The sequence below is a fragment of the Nicotiana tomentosiformis genome, chromosome 10, assembly GCF_000390325.3.
Source record: "Nicotiana tomentosiformis chromosome 10, ASM39032v3, whole genome shotgun sequence".
NCBI classification, from domain to species: Eukaryota; Viridiplantae; Streptophyta; class Magnoliopsida; order Solanales; family Solanaceae; genus Nicotiana; species Nicotiana tomentosiformis.
In genome coordinates this window covers 39921671-39937157 of record NC_090821.1, presented here as the reverse complement: position 1 = coordinate 39937157, position 15487 = coordinate 39921671, and the positions used below count along the sequence as shown (strand labels likewise).

At 39.3% G+C, this 15487-nt stretch overlaps 1 long non-coding RNA gene across 1 annotated transcript; it reads right to left on the bottom strand.

Annotated features, from left to right (window-relative positions):
- Window positions 1-12584: 12584 nt before the first annotated feature.
- Window positions 12585-14600, bottom strand: LOC104119920 (uncharacterized). Its single transcript, XR_691559.4, has 2 exons — window positions 14198-14600; window positions 12585-12968 (listed from the first exon to the last, which is right to left on the bottom strand). It is a non-coding gene; the product is annotated as an uncharacterized lncRNA (long non-coding RNA).
- Between the last annotated feature and the right edge of the window lie 887 nt (window positions 14601-15487).

The window sequence follows — 15487 nt, the reverse complement described above, 5'->3', positions numbered from 1 at the left end:
TCCACTTCGCTAATCTTCCAGTGGGCATCGGCTTATGGAATATATATTTCAGGGGATCTATTCTGGTTTTGAGGTATGTTGTGTAAGCTAGAAGGTAATGTCTTAGCTTCGGAGCGATCCAAGTTAGGGCGCAACAAGTTTTCCAAAAGCGTGTACTTGACCTCATAACTTGTGAACTTCTTGCTCAGATAATAGATTGCCAGTTATTTTTTTCCGGTTACATCATGTTGCCCCAGAACACAGCTAAAGAATTTTCTAAGACCGTTAAGTACAAGAAAAAAGGCCTTCCCGGCTCGGGCGGAACCAACACAAGCGGATTTGACAGATATTCTTTGATATTATCAAAATCTTCCTGACATTCATCTGTCCATTTAACTATTGCATCTTTCTTCTAAAGCTTAATTATGGGTTCGCAAGTTGTAGTAAGCTAAGAAATGAACCTGCTGATGTAGTTCAATCTCCTGAGCAGGCTCATAACCTCTTTCTTGCTCTTTGGGGGTGGAAGATCTCGAATGGATTTTATCATTGATGGGTCCAATTCGATGCCCCTCCGATTGACAATGGATCTTAAATGTTTCCCAGACGAAACTCTAAATGCGCATTTAGTAGGGTTCAATTCCAAGTCGTACATGCGCAAACTCTCAAAGAACTTTATCAAATCCCGCACATGGTCTTCTTGCGTTCTTGACTTGATAATCACATTATCCACATACACCTTGATTTTCTAATGCATCATATGATGGAAAATGGCAGTCATAACCCTCATATAAGTTGCCCGGGCATTCTTTAGACGACATAACCTTGTAATAGTATGTGCTCCATGGTATGGTAAAAGCGGTCTTTTCTGCAGCCTCTCCATCCATCATAACTTGGTGATACCCAGCGTAACAATCCACAAAAGACTGTATCTCATGTTTGGCACAATAATCGACGTAGATATGGATTTTTGGCAAGGGGAAGTTATCTTTGGGACATGCTTTGTTCAGATCCCGGTAATCAACACAGACTCGGGTTTTTCCATCTTTCTTTGGCACTAGTACCACGTTGGCTAACCACGTGGTGTATTGGACAACTCAGATCACATTGGCTTTCAACTGTTTTATGATCTCTTCCTTTATCTTATCACTAATGTCAGTTTTGAAATTCCTCTGCTTCTGTTGGACATGTGGAAAATTAGTATAAGTAGGTAGTTTGTGCACCACCAAATCAACACTCAGTCCTAGCATATCATCATACGACTATGAAAACACATCTTTGAACTCAAATAACAGTTTTCTGATCTATATGGATGCTTATCTTTGTTTCCCTGACGTCTTCTGAGTTTTCCAAATTAATTGGCTCGATTTCATTTAAGTTCGGCTTAGGCTTATTCTCAAATTGTTCCAGTTCTATGTTTATTTCCCTAAAATCCTCATATTCATCATATTCCGCTTCTTGATTCATTATTTCGAAGTTAGACAGTATTTTAGAATCTGAGCATGAATTTCGCAAGCATGTCATGTTATTAAAGTCCGCATTAATAGAAATGAAAAGAAGATAAGACAAATAACAAAATCAGGAAACAACAAAAGACATTTATGGATGATGAAATATTGATTTCATTTCATTGAATTAGAAATATAAAAGGGCTAACATTAGAAAGTATAGACAGTAACATAAAAATATTTGGATTACACCCTAAAATAACCCGAAATGTAGAAAAATCAGCAAGACCGACTACCGGGATTTCCGTTTGATAGGGAATGGGGTAGCCTCCCAATTCTTGAGCTTGAAATCAGGTCCCATGTATTGCACCTCGGCACGGCTCGTGCCTTCCCTAGGCTGGACCATGTTTGACTCATACAACATTCTTTTCATAGCTCCACAAATCTCATCTATTTCCTGCAGCATGAAGGGCTCTTCTTCTTCATCATCATACCTTGATTTAACGAAGGACCGAGAGAGATATGGGATGGGCTTTAACAAGACCCATCCATTTTCTTTGTGTTCCTTGATCCATTTCTTATCAGCTGGCGTGGGCAAGAAGCCTAACCCGAATGTTTTCTCATTCTTGACTGGGAGATGGGCTCAGTGACGCCCTGCAAAGATGCCCCAGCGCTTTTCTGGGCTTGTACCCATTTTTGATCATCTGAGTGGTAACCATAACTGATGCATTGGATAGACAAAGCTAAGGAAGCGGTATCCCCTATTCAAATTGGTCAGCGACCACAATTTCAAAGGCCTGGTAGGCAATATGTTCACTACCTTCTCTATCTTCAAGTCATGGCACTGAAGGGTCCTAATAAATTAATTGCTCATCCTCTCCGTGAACAACCATTTCCTGAGAGCGTAGAGGGAATAGCTCCGGTAGTGTGGATCCAAGGTCTGTCGAGAAGAAAATTGTAAGATGTCTCCACGTCCAACACTTGAAAAGTTACTTCAAAATCCACTGGGCCGATTGTCAACACCAAACCAATTTCCCCAATAGTGTACCTCTTGATATCAAAAGCTCGAACATAGACATTATTGGCACGGATCCATTCCGTACCGATTTCCAATCTTTGGAGTGTTGATAGAGGAAAAGTATCTACTCCGAAGCCACACTCCAGTGTAACCCTTTTCATATAATAACCTTCGCACTTGACAGTCAAATGAAGGGCTTTGTTGTGTGTTACTCCCTCAGCGGGCATTTCACTACTGCTAAAAGATATTTTATTTACTTCAAATAATCTTTGAACCATCCTCTCCAATTGTGCCACAGTCATCTCCTTTGGCACGTAAGCCTCATTCAGAGTCTTGAGAAATACCTTTCGGTGTTTGTCCAAACTCAAAAATAAAGACAAGAGTGATATATGCGAGGGGGTATTTCGGAGTTGATCGACTATTGAATACTCCGGAGCTTCCATTTTCTTGAAGAACTTTTCAGTTTTTTCATTGCAAATAGGTTTCTTTGACAGCATTTGATTATCCCAATTTTGCTTGGCTTTTCTTAACTCGTCTGGGGTATAGTACCTCCCAGACTGGTCATTTCATTAACCTCTCCCGCAATTTCTTTTCCCTTTTAAGTACCAACAATTTTATTGTGGTTCTAGAGGACTACCTTAGTATCTTTCACTTGACTTTGTGGTGCGGGGCTGATAACCACAGGCTCAGTCAGCCTTGGTGGCATTCTCGGCCCCCGCGCCACCTGCGGTGGTCCTCTTGGTACATACAACTTGGGTACGTTTAGTGTAAGATTTCTCTCATCAACTTTCTTTGGGATATTCAGGAAAAGATGCTCTTTCCCTGACGTTTTTGGGACATAGAGAACCAATTTCTTTACCGGAGCAGGATCAATTATGGTTTCAATATCCCGAGGGACCGGAGTTTCCTTCTTTTCATGATTTGTGGCTGCTTTAGGTTTCACCTCAGATGTAGCGATGGCGACAATGGCTTTCAGCACTAGGTTAAACTTTCGATCATAACAGATTATCCCGATGAGTTGCCCATTTTTGTGAGCGGGCAATGGGTTGTTAGTTAAATTAGGGCATCTTCTTCCCTAAGAACTATTCTTTTGGCCTCAATCAGATCCTGTACTACCCTCTTGAGGGTCCAACAGTCTTTTGTGTCATGGCCCACCACCCCCATATGATTCTCGCATCTAGCATCGGCCAAGTATGAAAGGACTCGAGATTTGGCCAATTCAGAGCCACGGGTTGTAACAGACCCAACCCGATCAGCTTCTGTAATAGACTTGAGTATGATTTACCAATAGGGATGAACTGGTTTCTCCTGGGGGGGCTCCCTTGGACGGGGGTTGTATTGGGGTACATTATTTTGAGGACGAGGATTATATGGATCTTGGTAGGGGCATTCATTTCTGGGAGGTGGATCTTTGTTTGGTGGGTAATATTTTATCGTGTATAGGGCTGCGCGTTCATCACCACATAATAGGGCGGTGCCACAACATAAATAACATCATGATGAGGGTAGTAATGTTGTGGGGTTCTGGGAGGCATATATGATTGGTTAAAAAATCTTTGAGGCCCCCTCGAACTCGAAGCCATTATGGCTCCATCTTCTCTCTTCTTTATGCTTTCCATACCTCCCGAGCCGTTCTGAATAGCCTGTGATATGGCTTTGAGGGCTGCCTGACTCAAGATTCTACCTGTTGTTTAACCATTCTCTACCATCTCCCCGATTTTGATGGCCTCAGCAAACGACTTCCCCATGGACGACATCATATTTTGGAAATGATCTGGTTCTTAGGCTTGTAAAAACATTGTAATTATCTCGGCCCCATCCATCAGAGGCTTTACCCTTGCGGCCTACTCTCTGCAGTTGATTTCGTATTCACGGAAACTTCTGTGGGTTTCTTCTTTAAGTTAGACAAGGAGTTTCTGCTAGGCGCAATGTCCACATTGTATTGGAACTGGCGAACGAAATCCCGAGCTAAATCATCTCATGCGTGCCAAATGGGATAGTTTCCTGATCCATATACCATTCAAAAGCTATTCAGGTGAGGCTTTCTCCGAAGTGGGCCATCAGTAGCTCTTCTTTCCAGCCAGAGCTCCTAAACTAGTTACAACAACATTTCAGGTGAGCGATCGAGTCTCCGTGCCTGTCATACTTTTCAAAGTCGGGGTTTTAAAACCAGCTGGCAAATGTACATGAGGGGACATAAATAGATCAGAATAAGATACACTCTTCTGGCTGGTTAGGCCTTGCATATTCTTTAAGCTTTGCCCGAGACTCTTCATTTTCCGAGGCATTTCTTTCTGCTCGGGATTCTTGACAACGTTTTCTTGATAAATTGTAAAGTCTTATTGAAAAGGTTGAGTGAATGAATCTGGGGCGACATATGTGACTTTTGGTGGAATGTATGGACCCAGGAAAGTGAAGGTTAGAGGCTCAGTGTACGGCCTAGGTATGTTTGGTTGTGGTGTAGTGAAGGTGGGTGCTGTGAAAAAAACTACCGGTAGTACCCTTGAAACCGGCGCCTAGGGACGAATCAAAGAAGGCATTCCGAGACCATTGTTTGGCATGGAAGTGTACCTGTATGGATTAAACAGGTTCGTCATAGAGATATTAGTGACCCCTCTCATTCTGGGAATTAGTTCTGGAAATACAAGGATGGCGCTTGGAGGTTCTTTCCCATTAGTCCACGCATCCAGCATCTCCATCATGCGGAGGCGCAACATTCGGTTTTCCTCGGCCGCAGCCAACTCTATCGGAATAGCCGATGTTGGGCTATCCTTAGGGTTGATGAATGGCAGATTGCTCTCAGAAGCCATTGATACCTTTCCTTTTGAGCGGTTAAAGTACATATGGGAAGCTAGAATACCACAAAACCAACCACCAAAAAATAGAACCTGACTTTGAGCACACAGAACAAACTTGTTAGTTTAGAGCATTTGACAGATAGGAAAGCGCACGTTGGGATGCAATGCACCTAGTAGTTAAAACTCTTCTATTATGTATTTGAGCGGTTGCATGTCTCATCCCGACATTCATTTCTTCATCTTTATTCTATATCTCTTTTCTTTCATTTCAAACACTCTTTTTGGTTTTATCGCTCATTATTATTCTCTTTTTGCTTACTTTTCACTTAGTTTATTTATGGCTTTAATCGCATCCAGTGGGGATTGTCTACGTATCTTGATGACGCATAAATCAGATCATTATGTAGTTCAGGAAAATAAAGGGAAAGTTAAAGCAAATAATTTTTGGATTTTAAATATTTCATTAAATAAAATGTTTTTGGGATTTTCATTACAAAGACTCGAAAACATCAACAACTGACTTTGAAAAGAAAATACAGACTCAATCATGAGAAAATAACAATAGACTCAACATGGACAATGAACAATATACTTTAAATAAGAAAGTAAACTACATACTCGATAATCAAAAACAACTGATACAATGGAAAAACCAACTCTAAAACTCCAATCAGGGCCCCGGGTGACATCAGTCAATCACTGCGTGGGCCTGGCCCCAATCTCAGCATGAAGGACTTGTAAATCGGCCATGACCTTGCGAGCAAAATCCAACACCGTGTCGAAGAACATATCTTTGGTCATATCTTCACATTTATTGCATTTCCTGGCAGTGTAGTCAGCTATTTCCCGGATCCTAAACTTTGTGATTGTCTGATTTTGGCACATTAGTCTAATCTGCTCTTTCCGGGCTTCTACCAACAACAGGGCCTGATCCCTCTGGTTTTGTAGGTTTATTGAATTTCCCTCCAATTGGTTCAAAACGTTGTAACAATGTTCCCTTTCTATCTTGAAATATTTAACTTGTTGGCCCATTTTGTTTTCAAGAATGACCAACTCTTTACTTAAACCTGCGATCTCTTCATCGTAGTTTTGCTTTGCTTGGAGGGCTAATCTTATGCAGTTCTCTAAATCTTCTCCCAACTGGACTACCTTTGCCCGAGCCTTTGCCAATTCTTTTTCGATTTTTGTTAGATTGGCCGCATAATCATACATTTTTTTGCCTCAGGTTGACAATGATCCTTTGATCTCTTTCACTCCTTATGGGTGTCTTTGATGCTATTTTCATTTCTCGTAATTGGACTTGGAGGGCCTCATTTTCACGAGCTAACCTTTTCTTTTCTCCCTTATCCTCAGTAGCTTGCAAGTCACTTTCACACTTAAGGACTCTCACTTGATTTGTTAATATGCTAATGGTGGTCCGATATTCTTCCTCTTTTCCACTCAAGCCCACTGCCCTTGCGCTCTATCAATAAACTCCTGGATATGGGGCCTCTTCGCAGGTCTTTCAGACTATGTTTTCAGGGAACTGAGCTTCAGGATATAATTCGACCACATGAACACTAAGGTCCTCATCTTTAGGAACTAGCTAGCACCTCTCCAACTGTCTCAATCCCGATACAGGGCGTATGGCTGAATACTGCGAAGACCCATCAAGAGCAAAATAGAGACCAGTGGATTACATATGAACGATCTCATCAACAGAAAGTCAACCCAAAGTCCACTTTATCTGATTCGCAGTCAACGAACGAAGATGAGTGATCCAAGCCCTGATCGCCTCCGACATCACAAAACTAGCCACCCTCGTTCCAATTGCTCCGATGCAAAAGCCCCCGGTAGCACCGTATTTCATGTATCTGGGACACTGATAAAGATGCTCTATCATCCACATCTGTAGCAACAGGTTACATCCCTAAAACAAAACTTGGTTCTGGCCTTGCAAGACGTTAAGGCTCGGAATATGTCTGATACAATCATGGGTATGAGGGTACTTTTGTCTTGGATGGTCAGAATATGGACAACTCTGACTAGGCATAGATTGATGTTCCTATCCTCTATTGGGAACACCAAGCTGCCTAAAAATTCCACTATGAAGGCAAAACACTTATGTATCTCCCACTTGTCCCCTATTGCCTTTGCTGCAAAGCCCACTTTCTTGGTTCTTAAAATCCCTCTAGGTACCTGTAACGCTGGTACAAAAACTGAAAAAAGCAAAATCCACCTGCCAGATCCACTGTCTTAATCTTCCTATTTGTTTTCAGGAGATCCACATGTGTTTTGGGGAGTGATGGTCCTTAGGGATACTAGATACTTATGCCTTAACCCTTCCATACTTCCAGCATGATCGGCTGTCTCCTCCAGAGTAGGTGTCAGCTCAAAATCCGAGAAGTGAAACACATTGTGAGCTGGGTCCCAGAACGACACTAGTGCCTCTATCAAGTCACTTCTAGACTGAATATTTAACAGTCCGGTGAGCGCCCCCAAATACTGATTAACTCGTTCACGTCCTTCTTTCCCTAAATCCTCCCACCACATGTGGAGTGACAATGGTATCATATCCGCAACTCTCAAAGGTAAGGTTTGGACAGTGCTCATTCTGCACTTTTTAAAGGACAAAACAGGGTTAAAAAGAGTGAAATTGTATCAAAAATAGTCATAGAAAACATCAATTTTGCAAACGTCAAGCCAAAACAAAAGTGACTAATGTTGCAAATATGACCCTTCAACACCTCGGGGGGAAGATTTTAAGATTGCGCTTGCTAAGTGGCATAAATTTGAGTGAAGGGACCAAATATGGCTATTTTGTAAAAATAGCCATTCGGCGTCCCGAAGGAACATTTCAGGTTATTTGGACAAAAGCAGCGTCCCACTTTATTTTGAAAATGTTTGACTGCATTTCTTATTTTGGTTATTTTTGCAAAATGCGGGGCCGAACCCGAACCCGATGAAGGTTGCCTACGTATCTCACATCCGATAAGAATTAGACCCGCGTAGTTTGGTGAGTTTTTTCAAAACAAGGGGAGCATGACATTCAAAAATTTGGCTTATTTATAACAACCATTTTAAAAATTTGGCATAGTTTTGGGATTATTCAAATATCGGGATTTTTGAAAACCGAGTGAATTTTCTCTCACCTACCCCTCTCTCGTGATTTTCCTTGATTTTCATTCCATATTCTAGAAGTCGGTCAACATGCAAACTGAAACAAATAAATGCACAAGTAGGATGTAAGATGCATCCGGATGGTCTTTTAATATTGGGCATACCTGTTCTAGACGGACCCAACCCGTGTGTTGAGTCCCCAAAGTCAAATAGACTTGATGCAAACAAATGTACCTACTAGGGATCCGGCATGGGGCTATGTTCTTCTTGATTTAAACCTTAAAAGGTATGGAATGCTAGACCTAGCTTATCCGAGCGGACAACTGTAAGGCCCCGTAAAAATTGACCTAGAACCCGGGGTTTCGCTGCGCGTTATGCGACCACATAGACGTTCTGTGGGCCGCATAAGGGCCACAGACCTGAACATGCCTACCTAGTTTTGGGACCATTTTTGCGGTCCCCTTTGCGGACCACATGTTCGTTTTGCGGTCCGGTCTGCGATTGCAAACCCGATTTTATAGGCTTAAGTTTAGAAAAATTTACCCAATCTCATTTTTATAAAACTACTTTGGGGATCATTTGGACTGGTTTAAAAGGCTATTTTAGAGAGAGGGGAGTATCTTAGAGAGAGAGAAGGAAGCCCCAACCCCCTTTGATCATCAAGTTCTTGCTAAAGCCTTAAAATTCTACAAGGATAGCTCACAAGGTCTTCATCTAAAGAGGTAAGGTTCCATACCCTAGTCTCCAATTTCGAGTTTGGGCAAAAGTTGGTTAATGGGGAGTGTGATTCTTAGGTATGTGAGTTGTTATTGATGCATGCATGTACCAATAAGGATGGTGGGAAGGTCATTGAACTAATAGGGGTAAACTCTTGGTGCTAAATTGGTTGTGGGGTGAAGGAAATCTTTTAGAAAAACTTTATAGTTAAGTTTGCACACATAGTGTTTGATGAAATGCTTAAATGAGCTGAACCCATGAACCTCTTCCTAATTCTGGTTCAATTATTTCATCTCTCTGATAGATTGAAGTTGCTAGGATTTCTGGAACATTGTAGTAATTTAAGGAGAGCTCAAGCGAGGTATGTTGGCTAAGCTTCTCTTTTAGAATCGAATCCCATGATGTTCTCATAAGTCTAAAGTGTGATTGGCCTATGATTCTTATTCCTCACATCCCGAGTATTCCTAATAAATCTGATTATTCCAAATAAGCAGTGTGTCGAAAATTATATGCTCAAAATGCGATTCAATTGCTCCTATTACATTATGCTCTCCTTCGGGAATGTGTTCAAGTATGATTTGTGTATTAAAATGCTGACTTCAATTCGTATTTCAAATGAAATTTATTATGCCAAATTGTGGAAGAAAACTCAATGTGCTTAAAACTCATGATTTCTCATATACATATTTAAGGTCCTGGTTCCAAATGTTGTTGTTGTCAATAATCTATGATGCTGCTTAAAAGTGAAGGAAATGAATATGAGATATAATATGCGGCTATCGTGCCATGAATGAAAACTACACTTGTGGCCAATAGTGCCAATGAAATGAAAAGAAGTGTAAAAGTTATGTAATGTGTTGTAACTCTTTTTTTTTATAATAAATATTTTGGGAGTATCGTTTAGTCACCGAGGAAGGGTAGGTTGAAATAACCTAACCCCGAAACTGCACGTGCTGGTGTATGACTGATTGAGGGGTAAATCCCTGTATTGATATGTTAAGATTATTCCCCTTAATTGGGATGAGATGGTTGCTAGTGAAATGTGATGTGATGTAGACCCACACGGCATTGTGGTGAGACGGCTTAACCGATCGGGCTGAGATCGGACGCCATGCCCCGCACATGGTGGTGTTGTGATTGGATGTCTTGGGTGACACGGCTTAGCCGATCGGGCCGTGATCGGACTCCATGCTAATAGCACAGTGGTATATCATTACTAAAGATCTCCCAACTTAGAGATATTGAAATTTACTTGAAATTTATCTTTCTCTTAACTCGACACTTTAATATTGTTTGAGGCTCTCATAGATTCCATGTTTCTTTCTCATTTTACTGTTACTCGTTCTATTGAGAGGATGTTTAGTCTTACATACTAGTGCTATTCCATATGTACTAACGTCCCTTTTATCGGGGGCGCTTCATCTTTCATAGATGCAAGTGGTTCCACAGCAGGCAACATTGATTAGTGATAGCAACACACCCTCTCCTCAATTGACTTGGTGAGCCCCATTTCATTAGGGGTCTTGTACCTTTTGTCCTCTATGTTTAGTGTTTTGAGGTATAGCCGGAGTCTTATTGCCGGCATCTTCATACTACTCTTTTGTATCCATTAGAGGCTCTGTAGACATAGTGTGGGTTGTATCTTGGTGTTGGAAAAGTTGAACTAAAGGTGTTGTATTTGTATCACACGCTTCCACTTCTAAACTATTAATGTGTAATGTAATATATTTTTGGAAATTGTAAATTAAGTAACTAATGGTAATATTGTTTGTGTTATTCATGCGATCTTCTCATTGTCTAATTAATGGGATACATCTTCACTTTGTTCATGGGTAAAGTCGGGTAGAAGGTATCAAGTAGGCTTGCTTGACTGGGGTATTTCGATTGAGCGTCGGCCGCGCTCCCCAAGGACGGGGCGTGACAACAACTCGAGCCAGCCGGGGGGGAGGGGGGCAATGTGCCGAGAACCAAAAAGCCATCCGGATTTGTAACCAATCTAATCCCCATTCTAACATTAGGGTGTGACACTTCTAACAGGAAAAAGAGTCACGCATGCATGCGCTCCCAGAAGATTTAGAAGACTTAGAGAGAAAAGGGTAGCGTAACAGTTTATATACAGTTTACGCAATATTAAAGCAGTAAAGAGAGGTATTTAGTACATTAGGATCAAACACATAAAATTAGACAATAAACAAGAAAGCCAAGTATAACAATTATCTAAGCTCGAATTCTGAACCCTGAACCAGATGTTCTAGGTTCATGATCTGCCAGAGCTGTTACACCTTTTTTCGGGGAATGAAAGAAAGGAGTTTTTCCACTTTAAGTGACATTATTGAAAAGAAATTATTTTATTTTATTTTTTGAGAGTCGCCACTTTGAATAATTATTAAGGTATCCTAAGTCACCGTTTTTAAAAACCCAATTCAAGAAAAGTTTGACTCAATTTAAGTCTGCGAAACATAGAAGACCGGGTAAGAAATTCTATTAACCTAGGAGAAGGTGTGAGGCACTCCCAGATTCTGTGGTTTAGCATGGTCGCTTTACAATTACACTCGGTTTAATTACCTGATTATTACATGTTTTAGAACCTATGTGCATTTTTATCTTTACCGATTTTAATTGCATATTTTAATCCGTTTTAGGCATTTATGAAATTATTTTAGAACAAGTTATGATGTTGCACACTTATGGTTTTGTACACATCGCAAATTGTGCCACGCAAAATGCACCCGCAATTTACAACATACTTATTTTATTATTATTATTGAAGTTATGATATCAAGGCAAGCGAACACGCACTTGAATTTGGGATTAGGTGTCACAATCATACCACGGGAACCGTACCCATAAACATAATACCCATAAACATAGTGAATTATTAGTTAAAGCACGCCTAAAGCTACTACGAATGTTCATAAGATGGATTAATTTTCCTAAGTTTGAGATTATTGTGAAGGTCCAAAATTATGGAATGATTTATTATGGATAAGATATAAAATTAATTAAGCTTATTTTGAGTTGTTGATTAATTGCTAAGTCATCTTCTCTTTGTGTGCAAAGTCACAAGGTAGTTCGCTGGATACCTGGGTTTACTTATATATTGATTGCGTTTAAAAATAACTCAACTCCAATGTCACTGTCTTTTGGTAGTTCAAAGGCTTGCTTCGTGTTTTACTCATAATTGCTTGATACTACATCAGCTAATAATTGATTTAATGATATTACAAATTGTATATGATTAAAAGCCGACATTAAAACCTCTCACAAGTCCACGTGAGTCAAAGTCGGGCTCAAGGGGAGGCCCAGCGTATCGAGGCCTTCTGAAGTGGCAGGCCTCGTGCACGTGAAGTTACATGCCATTGCTAGGACGAACAATTGAGGCCCAATGGACCCATAGGTGTTACTTGACCCCTGCTGGGCCATTTTTGCGGGTCAGGCCCGCTACACGCTGCGGCATTCCAAACGAAAATTGTAGGTCATTAAACAACCCAAATTCCAATCAAATTAAACGATGCAATTGAAACGAAATACACGAATAAGGAATTGCATTCAAATTAACGCGTCTTGGTTATAGTTTGAATATTAAGAGATATAGCTATTACAGGCCTTATCAATGAATTCACTAAACAAAACTGCCATATTTATGAATACAATAGTAACAAGCTACTTCTAAATTGCATTAACCATAACATGTAACAAATTAGTTGAAACTCTTATAGCAGTTGTTCATTAAATGTACAAACAGTGCCTATCAGGTCTGTCCTATTTTCTAACTCATGGATTTGACCCACAAAATGGTTAGCCTTCCAAAAATGAAGATCTCTCGCTGGATGTGTTCGTCAGAATGATTCGGACACAATTTGGAAATACTCAGAATCAACACTTTTGCAGTCACAATATCTAACCCGTAGCCTATATTTAAGTCTAAAGTTATGCATGAATCAACTACTGAAATTTCCAGATCTGAATTAATATGTAGAGAAATATGTAGATTCTATCACATGCTATTTTAACTGATGAATTTTGACTAATTATGTAACAATTCATGAGTGTAAGGTTTTTAACCAGTTCTGACCAAAAACAATTGAACACTAAGAGAACATTTCATAACACATAGAAACAAAACATCAGGCTCAACAGAATTCATTCAACACGTTAAGAGATAACTTGAGAAATCACTCTTATATATCAAACATGAGTACACGGATTCTGTGTGCGGAGAAAATAAAATGACAACAGCCAAATAAAGGCATAAGGAAAGAAGGATGGAGATCAGCTAACAGCAGGGATAACAACAACAAATCAAGCCTTTCGAAACTTAAAATATTCTTCAACAACCCAGAAAATCGTAGCCAAACCAACATAAATTGAAGCAATTCCTTGAAATCCTAATTTGCTTTTTTTTTTTTTTGGTTTTTGTTTGAAGCCTTTTTTGAATTGTTTTTAGATTTGACTTTTGTATTGCAGAGTTTTTTTTCAAGCTGCTTATGAATGCTATGAATGAATGCCCCCTAAAGTGTGAAGAGTGGTGCTCTTTTTATAACAGATTCTAAGGCTGCTTTAAGTTATTTTTTTTTCTTTCTAATCCTTTTATTTTCTGCTTTTTACCTCTCACGCCCGTAATACCCGACCCCTTTTACTTAATTTATTACCAATGGAAATTAATTGAGAGATTCCCTAAATCTATTCCCCCAACTACGACCAAGAACCTCTGTTATTTACCATCCATTTGCACCCTAAGCCTAGGACAAATGGCTTTCAATATCAAGCTTCAATCCAACTAAAGAACATAACAAACTCAAAACGAAATAATAATAAAAAAAGATAGAAAAACTCAACAACAAGACTAAACCATTGAAACAATTATTATGTGACCATAGAAACCGGTTAAATCCAACAAATAATGATGAACACAACATGCTTATTAATTACCAAAACATTTGATCTCTATATGAAATCCTGAGGTGTTCAATCTTGAAAATAGGAAGCTAATTGCGAATTTGAGAAACTAAATAGCCTATTGTAAAAATTAACATCAAACAAGTTGAGCACCAAACATGCTTTCTTGACAGAGATAGAGTAAAAGAGAGACGGGAATGGGGATGCAACTGAAACTTAAAGAAACGAGATGAGAATCATACATATTGGACTTGGACAGATCAAAGAAACAAAAATGGAGCAATTGGAGAGAAAACTCGCCAGTCAACGGGATTTGACCGGGTTCTGGTGGCTATAAAATGAACCAAAACTAACGTCCATCGATTGCTCTCATCAAGAGAAATCAAAAAAGAGGCAAAGTTTTTTGAAATTCCTAGATTTACTAAATGACGAGATTGAAGGGTTTTTAGGAGAGATGGACTGGAGATTGGGAATAAGAAAGGTGATAATTTAGGGTGGTTTGGATGTGGCCCGCCGTCGTGGGCGATTTTTGATTGTGCCTTTGGCCGGAGAGACGGGAAGAGAGTGTTTGAGAGGTCTTTGGGGTAGGGGTCTGTTAGGACATTTCTTTGGGGAAGACTGATGAGTTCTGAACCGTCAGATCAAAAGATATGAAGGGCGGAGAAGAATTCAACACCAAAACGGTGTCGTTCAGTATTTGATAATGACATAGACTGGGTAATGGGATTGGGTTGGGGCGGTGCTGAGAGGTAATTGGGCCATCCAATTTGGCCCAATTCAGATATAACATGAGCCGGCCTTTGTTTTTTGTTTTAAGCTTAGCTATAACCCAAATTTACACAATTGGCCTACTAATCTAGTTTGACCAATATTAAACTACTTAAATGGCGAATTAACAAATTAATGAATTAATTAAACCTAAAAATGCAAGGGATGATCAATGTAAACCCCCATTTTTTGTGATTTTTGTATTTAGTCAATGCATTTAACAATATAATTAAACCCTAAAAATGCAACGGATGAATGATAAAAATATTTTTGATATTTTTATAATTTTAAAATGTTCTTAGTAATACAAAATGCAAATGATCTATTAAAGCTAAAATGCAATCAAATGAAATAACCAAAAATCCTAAAATTCTATAAAACACTTTTGGTCGTCTGACCCACATTTACTAAAAGCTATTAAAGATAAAATGCAATCAAATGATCTATTAAAGCTAAAACGGTAAAGGGCCAAATATACCCCTGTACTTTTTTAAAAGGATTAAATATACCCTTCGTTATACTATGAGTCCAAATATACCCATGTTGCTATACTTTGGGTTCAAATATACCCCTCATTTAAACGGAGGGACACATGTCATACTCCTATTGGTCAATTCTAAATATCTCCTAATTAATTAAAAAGACACATATTCATACCCGAAATATTTGTAAAAATTACTTTAAAAAAACTGAAAAAACTGAAAAATATTTTTTTTTTGTAAAAACTGAAAAAAATAATTCAACAAAATATTTTTTTTCCAGTT